This window comes from Hemiscyllium ocellatum, chromosome 13 (assembly GCF_020745735.1).
Source record: "Hemiscyllium ocellatum isolate sHemOce1 chromosome 13, sHemOce1.pat.X.cur, whole genome shotgun sequence".
Taxonomy (NCBI): Eukaryota; Metazoa; Chordata; class Chondrichthyes; order Orectolobiformes; family Hemiscylliidae; genus Hemiscyllium; species Hemiscyllium ocellatum.
The window spans coordinates 90,519,205-90,541,598 of record NC_083413.1 but is presented as its reverse complement, the minus strand read 5'-3'; positions in this window follow the sequence as shown (position 1 = coordinate 90,541,598).

The following is a 22,394-nucleotide window of genomic DNA, read 5'->3' as shown; positions in this document are numbered from 1 at the left end:
CTGTGCTCTGGGTCATTACCTGGGTCGCTGCATTAATAATCCAGAGATAATACAGCTAGACCATCGCTTCCTCAGCATCTCCAAACATCTCCAATGGCAGTAGTGATGATGCTGTTGGCGTGGCTGTGCGGAAGTCTAGCGTTTTGCAAAGCAAAGAAATGATTTGGAAAACATACCATCCTTCTCATGTTGTATTTATGAGACGGTGAAATGATGGGAGGTGCTCTTGGTGAAAAGGAGCTGAATGCCCTTGGTCATGAGTCACTGACAGAATTCAGACAGAGCAGCAACTAATCAGCACAGTATATTGTATAATGTCCTTCATTGAAAAATGATTCAAATATAGGCGTGAAAACAACTCCCTGCTGTTGTAGAGAGATATTGAGACAGCACGTGGGGCACTGTGAACAGATTTTCTCTCCATTATAAGGAATAATCTCCTTGCCACAGCGAGATAGTGTAAAGGATCTGTTCGCCGAGCTGGGAGTTTTTGTTGCAATCGTTTTGTCCTCTTTCTAGGTGACATCTTCAGTGCTTGGGAGCCTCCTGCGAAGTGCTTCTGTGCTGATTCCTCCGGCCTTTATAGTGGTTTGAATCTTCCGCTTCCGGTTGTCAGTTGCTGTCCGCTGAAATGGCCGGTATATAGGGTCTAGGTCGATGTGTCTGTTGATAGAATTTGTGGATGAGTACAAATCTTCTCACAAACTTTGAATAGTGTAAAGGAGTTTGACCAGAGTAATCCCTGCAATGATGGTACCATGAGGAGTGTGTAAAGGAAATGAGTGTTTAATCTGTAATGCTGAAAAAGATTAAAAAGTGATTGCAATATAACTTGAGTGTTTTGAATCAGGACTCATTATTCACAAACCAAAACAATGACAGCGTGAAATATGACATGAGTTTCCCTGCAGTACATGTTTTCATATGTGTACAGATACATTGATAGGAAAGGTTTAGCAGGACATTGGTCAAGTGCAGGGAAATGGAGTTAGAATGAATGGGCATTTTGGTTGGCATAGACAAATTTGGGATAAAGGGCCTGTCTCCCTGCTGTTAAACTCCATGACTGTCTGATAGTTTACATTCTCTGTGAAGACCCCATGCTGGTTGCGAGAGAGCTGCACATTCTGATGGAACTCTCTCCACCTCAACAACAGTTGGAGTGAGACCCTGCACTGAGCAACATGTTGTTCACAAACATGTCAGCAGCTACACTCTTATAGAGCTGGCCATTAACAAAAGTTTCTGATCTCCATGCAGAAGACAAGCCTGTCTTCTCGGAGATGGCAGATGCCTCCATGCGACTTGGGACAAGCATCCGATGTGCTCCTCTCCATCAGCAAATCACACTAATGTAACACATGTGTGGCATTAGCAATGGAGCCAGGAAGAACAACTTGGGCCAATCTGTCTATGCAGTCTCTGCTTCATTGGTTTGTCATGTTGCAGAATCAATGACATCCTCCTATTTCAGTGTAACAGTTTGGAGGGGCTGAATGGTTCCTTCTATTCGTGTGACAGCATCTCGAGGGGGTTGCTTATTCTCGTCCTCATCCCAGGGAAGAGGTTCATTATTGGGTGACTCGTCGTAGCTGCTAACTAGCGTGTTGTGCTGACTAGACTCCTTATTGTCCTGTGTAATAATAGACAAACAGGAGGCTGGAGAGCACAACAAGCCAGGCAGCATCAGGCGGTGGAGAAGTCAAATTTTCCGGTATAACTGTTCTTCGGGATTGGGGATGTGGGTAGGGGGAGCTGCAGATAAAAACAGAAGGCAATGGTCGGCGTGAGGAGAGTAGTGGAAGGGGAATTGAAATGGGTGGTGACTGGGAGGTCACGTTGGTCCCTTTGGGTCCGGCTGTGATGGTTGGGAAAATGTGTCCTTAGTTTATGTTTGGTCTCCCCAGTGTAGAGAAGACCACATTGGAAGGACCTGATGCAGTACACTAGGTTGGAAGGGAGGCAGGTGAATCTCTGTTTCACCTGGAAGGACAGTTTGGGGCGTTGGATGGAGGTGAGGGAGACTGTGTGCCCGCAGGTGATGCATCTTTTCCGTTTGCAGGGGCTGTTGTCAGTGGGGATTGGAGGGTTTGGTGGGGAGTGTGGCACGAATCAAAGATTAGCGAAGGGAATGCTCCTTGTGGAAGATGTGCCGCGTGTTGGGATCCAACCTAGTTTACTGTATCTGGTGCTCCCGATGTGGTCTTCTCTACATCGCTGATCCCAACTGTAAACTAAGGGGATGTTTTGCTAAGAATCTCAGCTCGGCCCATAAGTGCTGAGCTGACCTACCAGTCACTGCCTATTTCAATTCCCCCTCCCACGCCCTTTCCAACGTGGTCATTCTCGACTTCCTCCATTGACACAATGAAACAAACTGCGAATTGGAGTAACAACATTTCATCCTCTGCCTGGTCAGCCTACAGCCCGGGGGACTCAACATTGAGTTCTCCAATTTCATATAACCTCCCCTCCAATCCCCTAAAAACATTCCCATCCCCTCCTCCTCCCTTCCATTATACTGATCAACCCTTCTTCCATCTCCCAGCTGGGTTCATTCCTCTCATCGAACAACCCAGTCATAACCTCTACTTTTTTCACCTATCCCCTGTACCTAGTCGATTGTTTACAGGGTTGGTGAAACTGCACCTGGAGTACAGTTTTGGTGACCTAATCTGAGAAAGAATATGCTGACCACAGAGGAAGTGCAATGGACATTGTCCAGATTCGTCCCTCAGATGGTGAGATTGTCTGATGCAGAATCTCGGCCAATGTTCTCTAGGATTTCAAAGAATGAGAGGTAATCGCAGTGAAATTTAGAAAATTCACTAAGCATATGATAAGGCGGAAATAAATAGGATGTTTCTCTGGCTGTCTACTCTACATTTAAGGCAAATAATAGCAGGATAAGGGACAGGCCATTTAAGACTCCAATAAAAAGGAAATTCTTCACTCGGAGTGGACTGACTAATAGAGGGACATGGAAATCTGCTGGCAGGGCAAGTTTAGGGAGAATCCCCAGGTATTCAGCAAGTGTGTTAAGTGGGACAGAATAAGCAGGCAATAGGTAGGAGTCATTAGTGACTTGCCAAGTTGCATCTAAATCAACTTTAGTGGTAGGAGACAGAGAGTAGCGGTAGAAGCCTGTTTGTGTGACTATTGTCCAATGGTGTACGACGGGGAGCAGTGTTGTGTCACTTATTATTTGTGATTCGGAGGTGCCAGTATTGAACTGGGGTGACCAAAGTTAAAAATCACACAACACCATGTTTATTCGGAGGCACGAGCTTTCAAAGCGCACAACCACCTTATGAAGAAGCAGCGCTTCGAAAGCTCGTGACTCCGAATAAACCTGTTGGGCTATAACCTGTTGTTGTGTGATCTATAACCTTATTATTTGTGGAATTCATAAATGGTATATCTCTGAATATGGACGAGGGGTGGGGAGAGTGTGATAACGAAGCTTGTGCTTGATACAATGAATGACCGGTTGTTTGTCAGTGAGGAGGAAGGTTTTATGTTACAGGAAGATGCAGATTGAATGGTCAGAAAGACAGATCAATGACAGATGGAATGTAACCCTGGTAAATATGAGATGATGCACTTTAGAAGAAGGAAGCAGACAGCGGAGTACTCAGTGAATGGCAGCACACTAGGGAACTCAGTGGGTGCTTCTCCACACATCTCTGAATGTGACTGGACAGGTTAATACACAAATTGAGAAAGCAAATGGGAGCGTAAGCATAGCCTTTATTCATCGAGGCTCAGATTATAAGAGCTATGCAGAACTTTGGTTAGGCCAAGATGGAATACTGTGTGTAGTTCTGGGAACCACATTACAGGAAGGATGTGATTGTACTGGAGGGTGTTGGAGAGGAGATTCACCAGGGTGTTCCCTGGGATACAACATATCAGCAATGAAGAGAGGCTGGGTAAGCTCGGATTGTTTACACTGGAGCAGACAAGGCTGCGGGGGATATGATTCAGAAGGAAAAGATTATGAGGGATATGGACAAGCTTGGTAGACAGCAGCTGTTCTTTGTAGTCAGAGGGAGAAGAACAAGGGGGAGCGCATTCTTAAAGTGAAGGGTTTGGGATTTAGAGGGGACTTGAGGATAATTTTTCACCCAGAGGGTTTTGGGGTCTGGAATGCACTACCAAAGAGGGAGTTGTCACGGTCAACCTCACATCTGTTACAAAGTACTTGAAGTGTCATAATATTTGTGTAGAAAAGTGAGACGAATGGAGACGGTGCTGTATTTCTGATGAGTGCATGGTTGTGCGAGGTCAGTCATTGAGAGGCTTATGACAGGAATTGATGGGTTTCAGAACACACTATAGGGTAATAAGCGGAAACTTGTAACAACTTCAAAAAGTACATCAATGGCAAAATTAAGGGACAACAACGTGCAGCTTTGTTACAGTGTGAAACCAGAGAATGCAGAATGGAGAATAGGGAAATGGCAGAACTATGAGGCAAATATTTCAGTTCTGTCTTCACAGAAGAAAACAAAACAAAAAAAAAACAATCTTCCCAGCAATACAAGGAAAGCTTAATCTATTGAGAGAGAAAAAGTGAGTAGAATACAATTAGCAAATAAACGTGATGGAGAAAGTACTTTAACTGAAAGTAATGAGACTGAGACAAAGGCAACAGAGATTTATCAAATGGGAATCATATTTGAGAGACTGACTTTCAGCAAAACTATGGAGAAACAATCAATGCAATACGATTGGATTTTCAGAAAGATTTTTCATAAAGCCCAAAGCCTACTATGCAAATTCGAATCCTATGGGACTGGGGCTAACAGAAGGGCATGGTTTTACAATTAGAGAGCTAACAGGAAACAGTGAGTTGGAATAAATCGATTTTTTTTAACAGCAGAGGACTCGGGGGTATAGCAGGATTCGGTGTTTGGGCTGTAGTTATTTCAAATACACAACAAACTTTTGTTAGAGGGAATCATATGCAATATTTCCAAGCCTGCTGATGGCACTAATCAATGTCGGATTATGAGTGGGTGAGAAGGATGTCTGAGTGGGGCTCAGGTGACTGAGGCAAGTGGAGTGTCTGTACAAATACGGAGCAATGAAGAGCAATGTGGGTAGATGTGACGTTGTGACCTTTGATGCAAAAAAGAGAACGGTAGCCTACCAGTGAAAAGGTTTGAAAATGTCACTCTATAAAGGAACTTATGCTTCTTTTTGCTTCATTCTTCACCGACCTCCGCCGTCTATACAGGGCAGTGAGTTCTGAAGGCAGAAGAAATACTGGGAATGGCATTGGGACACATAGACCCACTAGTTGGGTAACTGTAACATTGAAAAGGATCTGGATTTCCCTGTACCCTAGTCACTGAAAGTATTTTTTTGGAGGAACAGAAAGCCGTTAGGAAGGTAAATGGTGTGTTGGACCTTCATTGCAGGGGGATTTGTGTCCAGGAGTAAGGGTGTTTTACTGTAGCTGTACAGGCCCTTGATGAGACCCTATTGTGCAGTATTGTGGGCAGTTTTGGTCTCCTTACCTAATAAAGGACAATGCTGCCATTGCGGGAGAGAAGGATGACGAGACTGATCGCTGGGATGGCAGGCTTGTTGTGGAAGCAGAGTTTGGGCCGACTGAACCTATATTCCACGTGGTTTAGCAAAATGAGTGAATACCTCAGTGAAATATATAAAACGCTGACAAGGTGAGACAGATTACAAGTAGTGATGATAATTTTGGAGCCATTTCAGAGATCATTGAAGAGTTTATCACATGTTTGTGCATCTGGAGTCACTTCTATACCAGACCTGGAAAGCACGGGAGATTTACTTCCTGAAAGTACATTGGGGATGTAAACTGATGTTTACAATCGACATTGGCTTCAGGGTCCCTATTACTGACATCACATTTTATATCACAATATTTTATTAATTGTTTTTAACTTACACCAGCTGCCAGAGCATTATCATTGTCTATATTAGTAATCCAATGACATTTCCACAATACCACCATCTCCATATTGGGACCTATCGGAAACCACACTGAGCAGATTATTCCTGTGTTGCTTGACAGCTCTGTCAAAAAGAACTCCCACCAATTTGAGCATCGAGAGGGGACTTAGGTCGTGGAAATTGGTCAGATTGTAATTATTCTTCTCTTAAGGAAGCGGACATAGTTGAGTAACTTTCCACATTACCAGGCAGATGTCAGAGTTGGAGCTGGAATGAAACAGCTTCCCCAGGGACACGGCTTGTTGTGCAGCACAAGTTGCAGTCCTATTGCAGTAATTGGGTCAGAAACCATTGCCTTTGTCGTATCTACTGTGTTCAGCTGTTTCTTCATGTCACGTGCAGCGAATCGAATTGGTTGAAGACTAGCATCTGTGATTCTGTGGGCATCATGGCGAGGGTGAGGTATATCATCCACTCAACACTTCTGGCTGAGGATGGTGCAGATAATACATCTTTGTCTTTTACACTGAGGGTGCAGGGTTTTTCCGTTATTTAGGAAGGGGATATTTGTGGAGCCCTTTCCTACGTCGTTTGTTTAATCGTCCATCACCATTTGTGACTAAATGTGGAATGACTGCAGAGCTTCAACTAGATCTGTTGATCAAGTACGGTAGCTTTAATGGGTTAGCATCAGGTTTAGGTTCACATGGTTCTGACCTTGACACGTTCACCCACACTCGTCACTGAGCCATAGATCGTGTTGATGGTAATGGCAGACGGAAGGATTATCCTGGGCAAAAAAGTTACAGGTTGTGGTTGAATGCAGATCTGCTTCTCCTGCTGCTGTTGTCCACAGCACTACCTGAAAACGCAGTTTCGAGCTGCAATATCTGCAATGCAATTCTGCTGTCAGTTTCCCAATTCTCACTGAGACCCATTCGCCCATCTGCCCTGTACTCAGTGACCTACTCTGGTTTCTGATGTGGTAATACTTCCATTTTCTAAAATTCTCATTCTGCTGAGGGTCTCTCCTGGGGTAATGCTTTCAATCTGACACATTCCACAAAAACATTTAACTGATTTTAATTTAACTGTTTATTTTATCTGAATCTTTCATTTATGCTATCTTCTGTGTTTAAAGTGAATGTGTTTCCCTCTGTTTCTCTTCCTGACCATGATTAAGAGCTCTGTAATGTCAGTGAAGCCAGCCTTAAGTCGTTTCAGAGCCAATGGATACTCTGTATTCACAATAATCTTCATCACATTGTATGCTGTCTCTTTTTGTTTGATGCTGTCCCTTAATTGCCTTATCATTCATGGCTGCTTTGTCCTCGCATGAGTATGTTTCATCTTCTTTCGGATGAATTTCATTATGTTCCGAATTATCCCCACAAACTCCTGCCATTGCTGCTCCATGGTCTTCCCTGCTCGGCTTCCCTTCCAGCTAACTCTGGCCAGCTCCTCCCGAATGTCTTTGGAGTTATATTGCTCAATTATAATCACATTACATCAAGAAAATAGCAATAGGTATAAGCTGAAAGAAGGAGTTTTGAGAGATGGGACACGAAGAATAATTGGTGGATTTCTTAACTAGATACAATGAGAGAACGAGAGACAGGATGTAGATGTAATGATAAGAAAAATAAGAAAACTAGATTATTGAAAGAATTAGATGTACATCCCATAAGGTTTTGGCAATTCCTGTGTGCTGTGGGCCTTTGTACAGTGCATTTACAACAGAGTAATATGATCAAATGCTGGGTCTGATGCCAGAACTTTTATCTCCAATAATATGACAGACAGTAACTTTGGAAAGACCCAGCAGGCCAATATATTGAATTCCTGGTAGAAAGGGGGTTAACTGAAATAAGTTGGAACACCATAAGCAAGATTTATAACACACATCCTGCTAAGAATGAGAGACAAGAGTAAGGAATCCCAGAAAAGGGGGAACGTTGAGAGAAGGGGAATATATTATTTCAGATGAGGATCGAATAATGTTTTAATGCTTTATAAATGTTATACATCATGTGCACCATTTTTCTTAACTCTGTCTCTGTTGTTCATTCACAATGTGTTGTACACATATGACCAATCTTCCTTACCTGAACACACACTCATTAAACAGTGTACATAAAATCATTTTTCCACAATTTCAAACTGTCCTGTTGTCGTGCTACCAGAATACATGAACACTAACTGGCCATCAAAAGACATGACCCACTATCACTCGTTTCCATACATACAGAAAAGGAAGGACACCACTTTGACTGGGAGTACACACACATCGTAGTAAAGGCAAAACGAAGACATGCACGAAAGTTCATAGAGGCATGGCGTTCTAATCAGAAGTACATTAATAAACACATCAATTTCAATCCTATCTACTTTCCCTTGAAAAAAAGAACTGGAAATGACATCATCCAACTTAAGAAACCAAAACCTATAAATAGAGAGTTGAGACATACCATCAGGGTATCACTGGAGACTCTAACTAATGATGTTACCTCGTCATGGTAATGAAACTTCTGAAAACAAACCTCCAAGCTCAGCGAGCTAATTTACATACTTATACAGTATTATTTTTCTTTTAATAGTTGGGACTTCTCTGTCACTCATGTTTTAACAGATTACAAGACGAGGTGAGCTTTTCTGGGTGTGTGGTTTTAATTACCAGTGGGATTCGACATTGACATCTTAACAGTTTGAGGGCTTGTCGTATGGGATTTAAACAGATTTGAACAGATTTGGGGTACAAAAGTTCCCAGCAGATTCCATCACTTGGCAGTTGGTGACCTAGATCTTCAAATAAAACAGGTGACAAAATTCATTTAATTTGTTTCCTTGTGGTTGGTTAAATTAAAGGAAATGATTTTTAACATTACTAAAGAAGTTCTGGGGTTTGAAGATGATTCCCAAGTTTACCAAGAAAGTCTAAAAAGACAGAGGAAGGGCATACTTTTAAAATTAACAAATAGATTAGAATTGGGTTTAACCAGAGACAAAAGGAAAGCTGAAATTGTAATGGAATTGGTCAAGCACTTAGGTGTATCAGAGAAACAGGCAACTGCAGTCGAGTGAGAAAAAAACTTAAATTGCAAATGTGGCAACTGGACTGAGAAGCTAATGAAAGAGACAGAAAGAGAGAGAGAGAAAAAAAAGAGAAAGAGAGGAAAAAGAAACAGAGATAACATGAAATTCGGAAGTTTTAAATTAGTTAAGAAAGTTAAATTAACAGGATGAAGATGAAGGGAGAATGCAGGGATGTATACAACTATTAATATATTACTATATTTCGGTGAGAAAAATGTCAAAACCGTTTTTATTTCATTCGAAAAATTGACTCAGCAGTTGTTATGTCCAGGGAACTTGTGGGTAATATTAGTTCAGACTAAGCTGGTGGGCACAGCTCGTGAGGCATGTGCAGCGCTGTCAGATGAGGGATCAAGAGATTATGCAGATTTCAAACACACTGTTTTGAGAGCTCATGAATTGGTACTAGAAGCATATAGAAAGAAGTTCAGAAACCGAGATGGGACCAGATCAGTTTGAAAGAATAAAACAAAGTCATTTTGACAGATGGATGCAGACCTTAAATATGGATAAGACCTGTGAGGCTCGAAGGAAGATTATTCTGCTAGCGATGTTTAAAATCTCACTTCCAGAGATGGTAAGGATCCATGTGAATGAATGGAAAGTTCAAGAAGTGAGAAGAGCGGCCGATTGGGCAGGTAAATATGCATTGGTGCATGAAATGAAATTTAGCTTCTGGGAGGGGTTTTATCCTGTGAGGGATAGAAATTAGGAGATGCAAAGCACTGCAAAGCAGAGAGTAAAGCACACGGTCAATACTTTACCACAAGTGAAAAAAGAAGTCCAAGGTTGGTGAAAGGTGGTGTAAGCCACATGTGTTCTCACTGTAAGTGAGTGGAACACATAATATTATAGTGCCGATGGTTTCAGAAGGTCACTGGGAAAAAGAGCTTTCACTGCAGTAAGCTGGGACACACAGTGCTGGGGGTTGAAGGAAGACACTTTCGGAAAAGATGTGATAAAAGAGGCTAAGGCAGTGGCATTAGTGAAACTGGTAAAGGAGATCCCAAGTGGAGCCAAGGATCTGCAGGAGAGTGCACAGCCGAGGAAGGGCTGGGTATAGAGGCAGTGCCTGATCTCCATAAAGAATTCGCCTCTGTTGATAAAGTTTACTCGGGGGTGGTGGTGGTGGTGGTGGGGTGGGGGGGGGGATTGCTGGACAAGAAATTATAATTTTGCAAGATCCGGGATCTGTTTAGTATCTAATAGTTGAGAAGTGGGGCACCAGAAAAACACAACAGGTCAGGCAGCTTGCGCAGAGCAGGACAATCGACTTATCAGGCATAAACTCATGGTCAGGAATGTGGCGGGGGAACAAGGGGGCTGAAAGATACATAGAAGAGTAGGAACTGGGTTGACAGGTGGGTCACTGGGAGGGCAATAGGAAGATGTAGGAGGAAGTGATAGTGATATGTTGGACAGGAGGGTGAATGGATAGGTGGGAAGGAAGATGGACAATTATGACAGTTCAAGGGGGCGGTGCTAATTTAAATGGTTGGATCTGGGATGAGGTTGGGGAGGGAAGATTTGGATTTTGGTGAATCCAACGTCGATGTTGTATAGTTTGAGGGTGCCAACTGTCCTACCACCTGTCCACTTCACCCTCCTGTCCGACCTATCACCATCAGACCCCACCTGCATATACCTATCGCCTTCAATGCTAACTTCCACCCAGTTCCACACCCACCCTCCTATTCATTTCTAAAGCCCCCTTCACCCCTTCCCTTGCCCCCCACTTTCCTGATGAAGGACTTGTGCCGAAAGGTCAACTCTCCTGCCTCCCGGATGCTGCCTGAACTGCTGTGCTTTTCCAGCCCCACACTTTTCAACTCTGATCTCCAGCATCTGCAGCCCTCACTTTCTCTCGGCCTCTAATAGCAAGAGATGGAAGTTTTTTTCACTCTTTCTGGCATGTTACTCAAGAGCGTGATAATTTGTGGAATAGGGACAGAAATTAAGCATTCCCTTGTGTAGCATCAGGTTGGAATGCCAAATCAATATTGGGGAAGGAACAGTGAGAGTGAGTGACAGAGTGTCAGTTCCAGGAATGCAGTTTGTTCTTGGGAACGACTTAGTAGGATTCAAGGTGGAAGAAACAGCCCTTGTGGTGGAGAAGGAAAATAAAAATTAGGGAACTCGGGAGTTAAAAGAAAAATACCCAGGAATTTTTCCAGACTGTGTAGTAACAAGATCCCACTGTCATAAGTTACAGCAGGAATGGAAAAACGAAAGAGAAAGAAAAAGGAGTTGCTGTGCAGTTAACCGATACCCTGTTTGATGTCACCGAGCAGGAAAATAAACCTGACCAGGCAGAGGGTGAGGCAGCGGTGTTTAGTCCTGAAAGGCTAATAGACTTACGACAGAGATATATACACACACATACCCAAGCACACACACAGAAAAGGAATGAAAATATATTATCGAATATTATTAATTTAAAGATAGAATCCTAAAATTAAAATGGAGACCACAGTATGTTATTGCAGAAGGGAAATGGGTCGAAGTGAACCAGATTGTGTTACCGATAGCAGACAGTGTTACGGGTAGCACATGAACTAACAGCAGATGGTCACCTAGGTGTACGGAAGACTTAGGCTAAGGTACAGAAAAATTTCTAATGGTCTGGAATGCACAAGGACGTGGTTAATTTTTGTTACATGCCAAATGGTAGGTAAGTCACAGGCAGTAAACAAAAACAACACCTTTGTGGGCAATTCCTGCATTCGAAGAACCTTTCACGTGGTTTATGATTAATTGTGGAGCTCCCCTTTCTAAATTAAAAGTAGAAATCAATATTTGCTGACCATAATGGATGTGTCTCCCAGACTTCCAGAGGCAATTCCATTACGTAGTGTTAAGTTGAAAAGGGAGGTGGAAGAGTTGGTAGCATTCTTTACTCGCTGGGGACTGCGCAGAGCCATTTATTCAGACCAAGGCTCTCATTTTACTGCTCAGCTGTTTAGGAAGTCATGGATAGCTTAGATATACAGCACTTCAAATCAGGTGCGGCCCATCCTGAATCTCAGGGAACTTTGGAAATTTAGCATCAGACACTGAAGATTTTGTTAACAGCGTACTGTCAGGATTATCCAAATGATTGGGACAAAGGTGTCCCATTAAATTGTTTCCTGTTAGAGATGTCCCAAATAATTCTATTCAGTTTACTTCCTTTGAGTTAATATTCGTACATGAAGTGAGAGGTCGTTTGAAGATAATTAAATATGAATTTACAAGACCGACTTCGGAGATCTCACAGTTGGATTATGTACGTGAAGTGAGGGAGAGATTAGATGAAGTAGGTGAGTTAGCTCAACAGCACCTGAACGGGGCACAGTATAGAATGAAGCAGGTGGCAGAAAAAAATCCTCTGAAACTTTGACGATTTCCCGTGGGGATGACGTATTAGTATTGCCCGCGGTGGTAGGAAATCCCTTCAAAGTCAGATTTAGTGACCCCCTTCAAATTAAAAAAAATGTTGAGTCAGTTAAACTATCTAGTAAAGATACCAGAGCTGACAAAAACATAATCAAGTGCGTCATGTGAAGGAATAATGCTCCAGACACATTTATGACTCAGGAACAGAGTTGGGGCCAGATGAAACAATTGTGCAGTTTATCTGTATGATGTAGTGATCTTTAGCAAGTGATTGAAAACTCACATGTTACAGTTGGCTGAGCATGTTGAACGATTACAAGAATCAAACTTGGTAATAAACTTAAAGAAAGCAGAATTCGCGAAGGCTGAGGGGAAGTTCTTGGGACATTACATTGGACATGGAAGGTTGAATCCATGGAACACAAAGACGAAGGGCTTTGAGGAATTTCCACGACCATCCTCGAAGAAAGAGGTGCTTCGGTTTATGGAACTGAGTGGATTCTATCGGAAGTTTGTTGCAAACTTCAGCAGCGTATTGGCACCACTGCTGGATTTATTAAAGAACACAGAATTGTGCTGGGCAGAACAATGCCAGGAGGCATTTGAGAATTTTAAAGCAGGAGTAATCACCCCGCACCAGTTTTTGCTGCACCAAATATTTTGGAATTCATTGAAAATTGTGCTTGATGCTCGGGATATAGGGGTCAGAGATGTATTGATACACAAAGTTGATGATGGAATTGAGTGGACAATTGGCTACTTATCTAAAAAACTCAATATCCACCAGAAAGAAAAATCCAAAATCTCCATTATAGAAAAAGAATGATTGAATTTCGTACTGGCCTGACAATATTTTAATGTTTACATGACAAATTGTCGCAGATGGTTGTGGACAACAACGACAGTCCTTTCGTATTTTTGAAATATTTAAAGACCAGAATATGAGAATATTTCATTGGAGTCTCATGTGACTAACTTTAAACTTAAAATGCACATGCTGTGTGTCCTAAAAATGTGATAGTAGAAGTGTTATCGTGGATTTAAAGAAAAAAGTGCAGATAAGATTTGACTTATTCCAATGCTATATATGTGTGCAGAATTAATATGAATAGTATAACTGAGATTAATACTTTTGTATTTCAGAATAATGCGGTTAAGAATCAGAGGAAAAGGTTTTTTTTTCTGAATGGGTGAAGTCTTCTGAAGTCGAAAGTATGTCTGGTCACTTTAAGACAGAACGGGTTTTGCTGAATAGAAAGTATAGCCACAGATGCCAGCGAAAGGGCAGACTGTTCCACATGTAACAATTAGCAGGGAAATGGAAAACTGAGTTTTGGTTGCTGTTTTGACAAAAATAGAAATACAACCAAAGAGTTTAAATAACGCCCAGGATACCAGAAGCCAACGGAATTTGAATATTATTGTTTGGACACCTTGAAAGCAATCAAATTATGAGAATTGTTGTATCATGGGGAATATATGAACCCAGCATTTGAACACTAGAGGGAGAACCACTGCCATCCAACAGCGGAGTATCTGCTGTAGAGAAGGTGTGCTAACTGGCCCTCTCAAACACTCTCTATCAAAGACACATGTTCATATAAAACCTACTTGCAGTAAAAAAAAATGACCCAGGGAGATGTACAACTGGAAGAGTGAACACAGCGGTGAAGATAGAGACTGATCTTGAGATTGTAATGTATAATATGCGGGTGCTGAAACAGCATATTTTTACAGAGTTGGAGTCAGACAGTAAGTAGTTAAGAAACAGAGTTGTGAATAGTTGTTGTTTAGTGTTCACTATTAAAGATAAGAAACTAACTTGCTCTTTATAAAAAAAGTGGAATGTAGAAGATCTGTGTCACTCATATTTTAACAGATTACGAGGTGGGGCGAGCTTTTCTGGGTGTTTGGTTTTAATTAACAGAAGGGTTCGACTCCACTTTGTAAATGCCCATCCACGCTAACCCCATTTCCCTGCAGTTGGCCCATATCGTTCCAGTCCTTTCCTATCCACATATTTATCCAAATGCTTTTGAAATGTTGTTAATGTACCCCCTCAACCACATCTGCTGGCAGCTCATCCACGTACCAGCCTCTGCGAAAAGAAATGGCCCCTCAGGTTCCCTTTTATTCCTTCCCCTCTAACCTTAAGCTCTTCCCCTCTATTCTCGATTTCTAAACCTTGGAAAAAGACTGAGATCATTCACCCTATCCATATCCATCTTGATCTTATACAGCTCTATAATGTCCCCCCTCAGTCTCCTACACTCTAAGGAAAAAGACCCAGTTTGTTCAAACTCTCCCATGACTCAGACCACTGGGTACTGACAATATCCTTGTAAATTTATTCTACACTCTTTCTAATTTAATAACATCCTTCCTATAACATTGTGACAAGACTGAACACAGTACTCCAAGTGCAGCCTTACCAAAGTCCTGTATAACTGCAACATAAATTTCCAACTTCCATACTCAATGTCCGGCCTGATGAAGGCCAGTGTGTCAAATTCCTTCTTCACTGCCCTGTCTACCTGTGACTCCACTCGCAGAGAACCGTGCACCTGGACACCAAGGTATTTCTTCCCACGACACATCTTAAGGCGCTCCCATTCAACATGAAACTCCTACCTTGATTTAAGCTTCCAAAAGGCAAGACCTCACACATCTACACTACATTCCATTTTCCATTTCTCGGCCCACTTCCCCACCTGATTAAGGTCCTGCTGCAATTTCTGATAAACTTCCTCACTGATCATGCTCCCACTTATTTTTGTGTCATCTGCAAACTTACTAATCATACCTTGTACATTCTCAACCAAATCATAGATAACAAACAGCAATGGACCCAGCCTCCAGTCTGACAAGCATCCTTCCACTAAACCCTCTGCTTCCTACCATCAAGCAAACTGTGTATCCAATTGGCCAATTCCCCAGCATTCAATGCGATGTAACCTTCCAGAGCAGCCTACCATGTAGAATCCTTCCAAAGACCTTACTGAAATCCATAGAGACTATGGTTACCGCTCGGCCGTCATCAACCTTCTTGGTCACTTCATCAAAGAACTCTAACAAATTTTGGAAGCGTGGTCTCCCACTCACACTCCGAATCCAACCCTGTGTAAGTAATGGGTGCAGTCAATGGTATACTGTCCTTCATTGTAAGATGATTCAGGTACATAAGTAATCCCATCTTCCTGCTGCTATAGAGCTTTGCTGAGAGAGCATTTGGGGCACTCTCTACAGAATTGGTCACCTTTTTAAGGAATGATCTCCTTACCACAGACACGGGTGATGGTAACATGAGGATACAGTGAAGAACCTGAGTGTTTAATCAATAGAGCTGTGAGAGAAGAAGAAATGGTGATGCTGAAACACGAGGAGTGGCAGTGATCTCTCATTTCCAAACAGACATTGACATGGAGAGAACTTCAATACTTTACCCAGGATTGATTGGTTTGATTTATTGTCACATGTACCTCAATATAGGGAAACACTTTATTTATGAGCAGTGGAGGAAGATCATAGTAAACATGGCCAGACAGATCATAGGGTGGAAATAGACTTGGACAGAGTAAGGCATACAAGTTACACTGAACAGGACGTGCACTAGACAAGATCAACATAAACACGATCAGCATTATTTGAACTTAGAGAGTCCATTTATCAGTCTAACGTGACTTACCTAATAGTTTATATACCTAAATTAACTCTCCCCAAGTTATTGTGCAGTCGGCGTGTGTACCTGTACTGAACGTCATGTTGCTCACAATCCCCAACAGCAGCCACAATACCTTCCATCTGAAACAGGTAGCCATTCCCAACAGCTTCCGCCCTTCATAGAGAACACCAGGCTGGCTTCTCGGAGTTTGAAGATGCCTTCTTGAGACTTCACACATATGGCTTCCCTCCTCACCGCAAGTAAACCAAATTAAAGTCCCACTTGTGTATCATGACAGACGGAGCTACGAGGAACAAAGTGGAGCAGTCTTTCTGTGCAGCCTCTGCTCCACTTGTTCATCATGTTGGAGCATCAATTAGGAGACACCTCACACTTTCCATGCTGGAGATCAGAGTAGAGAGTCGATTGTTGGAAAAGTACAGCAGGTCACCAACATCCGAGAAGTAGGAGAATCGATGTTTCGGGCATAAGACATTCATCAGGAATCAGCATCAATTACCTCATTCTGCCCCTGTGTAAGTGCATTGAGGTGGGAATGGTCTTCTACTGATCCTGTGTAAGTGACTCAAGGGACTGACTGGCTTCTTCTTCGTTCGATTGGACAGGGCCAAGGGCCTGATTGGGTTAACCCTTGTACCTGTTTGACAGCTCGATGTGTTGACAAATGTGATGATGCTGCAGCTTTAAGAGGCTATTTTATCCTCGTTTCTTTTAAGAGAGAGATTGAACGATCGTTACGAAGCTGGCTAGTTAAGACCACTTGAGTAAACAGCGAGGGAGGCCTTAGGTTAATTTTAATGCATTGAATGGGTGTGGCCAGCTCTCACAGATTAGGATCACTGGGTTTTGGTTTTTCAGTAACATCAAAAATTATAGGGGTCTCCACAGAGTTGGAAGTTTCACCGAATGTCTCCTGGCTGCTACTCTCTCTGAATTTTCTCTTGATGCTGTTTTCTATTCCTGTATTTTCCTTTTGTGTTTATGGGAATTTCCTATGTTGGACTAGTTCATTAGGAATAGCTCCTAGTTCTATTATTCTGTTAAGTTGTCCAATAGAATTACGTTATACTAAATTTCTCTTTCTTTGGTTTTATTTCATCTTTCGTGTTTAAATAAATGGTATTTTGCTCACCACCGAGTAGTTTGACCAGTCACATTGCATATGGAACAGACACTTCACATTTCCTTTAAAATAAGAAAACGTAAGAATCTAGGCTACCGCCTTCAAATATTTTCGAGGTGCTCTGGTGTGGTCCACCACACTAGACCCCTTCTCTTTCTGAGTAACAGGCTGGAGGCACTGAGTGGGCTGTCCCTGTTCTTCTCCAATAGTGTCAATGGGCTGAATGGTTTCCTCATATTTTTGTGAAACCAGTGTGAGGTGCTGAATGAACTCTTGTTTTACTGTGGCAATGTGCAGTGTCCAGCAGTGCTGTTACATGAATGCTATGGATCCTTTAACAGCACACGCCTCAATGGAGTCTGGGTCTTGCTGCACATGGATACAGACCAGTTCAGGAACTGACAGGGGATAAAATGTTCTGAACATAAAATGTTCAGTGACCATCCCCACTTCTGATCTTATGGTGGGGAGGGTTGGGGGCGGGGAGACATTGATGAAGCAGCTGAAGATGTTTGTGAAGAGGAAGCTACCCTGAGGATCTCGCATAGAGGTGATCCAGGACTGTGATGATGGACATATTCCCTTGTGCCATGTTTGATTGTAAGTACTTGAGAGTTTACTCTGATTCCCATTAAGTCCAGTTTTGTTAAGCTCCTTGATGTCAACAAATGTCAATCACTGCCTTGATATCAGGGCCAGTCATTTTTAACTGAACTCTTTGTCAACCCCTTTTGTTCATGTCAATAAGCCATGATATAGGAGCAGCAAGGGTTTTCTTCAAACAGATGGCATTGAATGTCAGGATTTCTCTCCTCAAGAGTGTTGCGCAGCTAGATGACTGAAAGTATTTGAAGAGGAGGTAGATGGATATTGACCTGTCAGAGAGGTGAGGGCTATGAGGAAATGAGTATGAAAGAGGATTTCAGACCGAGAGCAGATCAGCCACGATCTTAGTGAAGGGCAAGGCAGGCTTGGGGAGTGAATGACCTGCTCCTATTTCTGATGTTTTCACAATCTGTTATTGGAAAGTTAGTTGGTGTTATTTTCATGAATGTTCTGTTATTGAATGTCGCCATCAGGGAGACCAGAGTATATTGTGAGCCATCTCTGGGTGAGGTATGAGAGCTCTATTCTCAGTGAATTTAGGTCTACAATATGACCAACAAACGGAGCACAAGTTGAAGTGAGGGGAAGCTCTGTAAAGAGAGATGAGGGGCCTCTTTCATACCCAGCCTGGGTTTTCCAACGACATTTCCCAAATTATTTCAAAGCGTGTATGACAGTCTTGAAGGGTCGAATTGTCTCCTCTCTTTCTGTGCACTAGGTTATAGCAATAAGTAGCCTCCAACTGCTCCTGTCTAGCAGGCGTGAGCGGCTGAATGGAACACAGAAACATGGGACTGAGTAACAGGAGTTGGTCATTAGACACTTTGAGCCTTCTCCACCAGGCACTTAGATTGTGGCTGATTAGGGTGTGGTCTCAGCTACACTTTCCTGTCTATATCCCATTATGCATGACTCACTTCTCTGTCAAATATTTAACTAATGGAGCTTTCAATCAACGTGAACATAGAGGCATGATAAACTTCCAGTGAAGAGAATTCCCACTTGAAAGGTCCATTCAGAATTAATCGTCGTTCCTCTGATAGAATCAAAGCGTCATTTAGGATGGAAACAGGCCCGTTAGTCCAATCTGTTCACTCCTATCAGGTATCAAATCTGATCCAGTCCCATTTGCCAGCATTTGGCCGATATCCCTCGACTTTCAGAAACTTTTTAAATGTGCGATTGTAACCTCCTTCACCACTTCCTCTGACAGCACTTTCTGAACACACACCATTCTGTGTGTGAAACATTTATCTTCAGTTCCTTCTAAATCATTCCCCATCTCCCCTCCAACCGATGCTCACCTGTTCTGGACTCCCCTATCCTGGGGAGCAGAACGTGGCTGTTCAGAATATCCATGCCCGTGCTGGTTTTATAAACCTCTATAATGTGACCCCTCAACCTCTGACACTCCAGGGGGAAGCACCTCAACTTAATCAGCCTCTCCCTAAAGTTCAAACCTCCAGTCCTGGAACGTCTGTGTAAGTCATTTCTGCAGAAAACCGAGTGTTCTTAAAGTGGCCTCACTGACATCCTGTACAGATGCAACATGCTACCACAACCCCTTTGCTCAATGCTCTGACTGATTAAGGCAAATGTGCCAAATGTGTTCTGCACCACTCTGTCTACCTGCGACTCCACTTTCAAGGAACAATGTACCTGCAGCCCTATGTCCGTTTGTTTCTCAACACTCCCCAGGGCTTTACCATAAAGTATATAACTTCTGCCCTGATTTGCGTTCACAAAATATAAAACCTCGTCTTTATCTAAATTAACCTTCATCTATCACTCCTTGCCCCTTTGTACCATCTATTTGTGGTCTTGTTGTACTCTGAGATAATCTACTACACCACATTGCTGATCTAATCTGTAAATTTATTAACTATAGCCCCAATATTCACATCTAAATCCTTGACATACATGATGAAATGCAGTGAACTCAGTACAGATTCTTACAGCGCACTGCTGCTCACAAACCTCCTGTCTGAAAAATACCTCTCTTCCTTCAAGCCAATTGTGACTAGCTTCCTCTGTATCCCATGTGACTGAAACTCACTAATCTGTCTACCAATCAGAATGAAATACTAGCTATGAAGAGAGGCTGAGTAGGTTAGGTTTATTTTCACTAGTAAAAAGAAGATTGGGGGTTGAACCTGATTGAGGTTTGCAAAATCATGAAGGGTATAGACAGGGTGGACAGAGACAAGCTTTTTCCCAGGGTGAAGGATTCAATAACGAAAGGTCGTGCATTCAAGGTGAGCGGTGAAACGTTAAAGGGGGATACACGTGCTAATTACTTCACATAGAGGGTGGTGGGGGTTTGGAACGCGATGCCAGCAGAGGTGGTAGAGGCACGCACGACAGATTTATTTAAGGTGCGTCTCGACAGATGCATGAGTAGGTGGGGAGCAGAGGATACAGATGCTTAGGAATTGACCGACAGATTTAGACAGTACATTTGGATTTGCTCAGGCTTGGAGGGCCAAGGGCCTGTTCCTGGGCTGTAAATTTTCTTTGATCTTTGTTCTTTAAATGAACACCTTACTGAAGTCCATATAGACAATGTCTACCAAACTGCCTTCATCAATTTTCTTTGTCACCTCTTCAACAAACTCAACCAAATTAGTGAGACATGATTTCCCATGCAGAAAGCCACGTTGTCTACCCAGATCAGTCCTTGCCTTCTCAAATGTATGTTATTGCTATCCCTCAGAATCCCCTCCAACAATTTACCCGCCACTGACATCAGGCTCACCGGTCTATAGTTCCCAGGCTTTTTGGGTCACTGTTTCCTTTTCTAGTCCCACTCCTCCATGGTCACAACAAATGTTACATGTAACCAGGTTGGTGATGTGGCCGATGATATCGGTCTCAGACTGGGTCGGCGTCTGTTTTAGGAACAAGTCAGGCTGGTTTCTTCAATCTGCTAAAACAACACGTTTATGATCCAGAGCAATGTTCCTCAAACTATGATGGAAAGATGAATGGCAAACTCTTTTTGTATTGCAAATGTTTCATCAATAGTTCCCTTTCTATCACACACACACACACACACACACACACACACACACACACACACACACACACACACACACACACACACACACACACACACACACACACACGTACCCTCTGCAATTTTAACTTGAAAGAACTTTGTCTGGATATTATCCCATGTACATTGTCCAAAATATGTCTCCATCATGTTCCCTGTTCCATGTAGGTGCATCATTGCTTCTGTCATATACAGAGCCGTAACCTTAGCAGAAAATGTTCTTGGTCGATTTGAAGATATGTTTATATGTCCCTGCTTCATTAAAAATAAAAATGTTTAATTGATTTAGAATACCTGTGTTAAAATGAATGCATTTTTTAAAGAAAAACAGAAATTGCTGGATTGGCTCGGCAGGTCTGTCAGCATCCAGATGCCTATCACATGCTGTAGTTGTAACCAGCCTCCACCACTTTCTCTGGTAGCTCATTCCATGTGCACACCACCCTCTGTGTGAAAAGGTGCCCTTTAGGTCTCATCAAAATCTTTTCCCTCTTACTTTCCACCAATGCCATCGAATTTTGGACGCCACTAACCTTGGACTATGCACCCTATCCATGACCGTTCTGATTTTATAAACCTTTACTGTTGCGAAATGTGACTTCAATCAACACGAATGCCTGTACTTTCAATAATCCAGGGCCTAAATTCTGAAATGCAATACTGACACCTCTTCCTTCTCCAACAAGTCACAATTCTAAATTCATTTTAATCGGTTTGTTCAGATGTATCATGAGACACTTCTGTGGGATTTACACCTAAACCTTTGTGCCCGGAGGTAGGGACACTAGCATCACTCAGCAATACCCATAAAGCTGTAACATTATTCTCCTGTGTGTTTGTTCATCAGCCTGTTATGACATGCTGTGACACACCTCTGCAACAGGCAGAACTTGAATCCAGGCCTTCTCGTCCAAAGCTAGGGACACTACCACACACGTTCAGGAATTGGAATCAAATCCAGAGCTCTGGCTCAGAGACACGGACACTGCCCACTATAGTACCATACCCAGATTTTGGGTCAAATTTTAGTGCCTGCTTTCAGCTCAGTGTGGATTGATTATAATCAGGTTACTATTACTGAATTACAAAAAAACACATTGTCTTATTAAACAAATGCAAGATGTTTGTCTGAACTGTAGGATATTGAGTGTACTTGCTGAATATTGAAATTAATTATGAACATCTTTAATCGCTATTATCTGTAGTCTGCAATATTAGGGAAAGAATTCCTGCAGACACACTCTGCCCAATGAAGGGTCTCAAATACATATTTATTACTCAACACCAGAGGCGAAGGAAGAGCTTAATTTCTGACCCCAAAACACCGATCAATCTTACCCACCTCTAACGTGTGTCTGCCCTCTTCCTAAAACCAGGAAATGATACCAGGCCGCTGATTACTGTCCAGCCTCTCCTCCCCACTGACTGTGTCTGCAATCTGTCCCTCCTCCTCTCACCACACAAGGCAAACCAAGCTCAGGGTCTTTGTGAAAATCACGGCCGGAGTGTGCAGGCATCCTGGA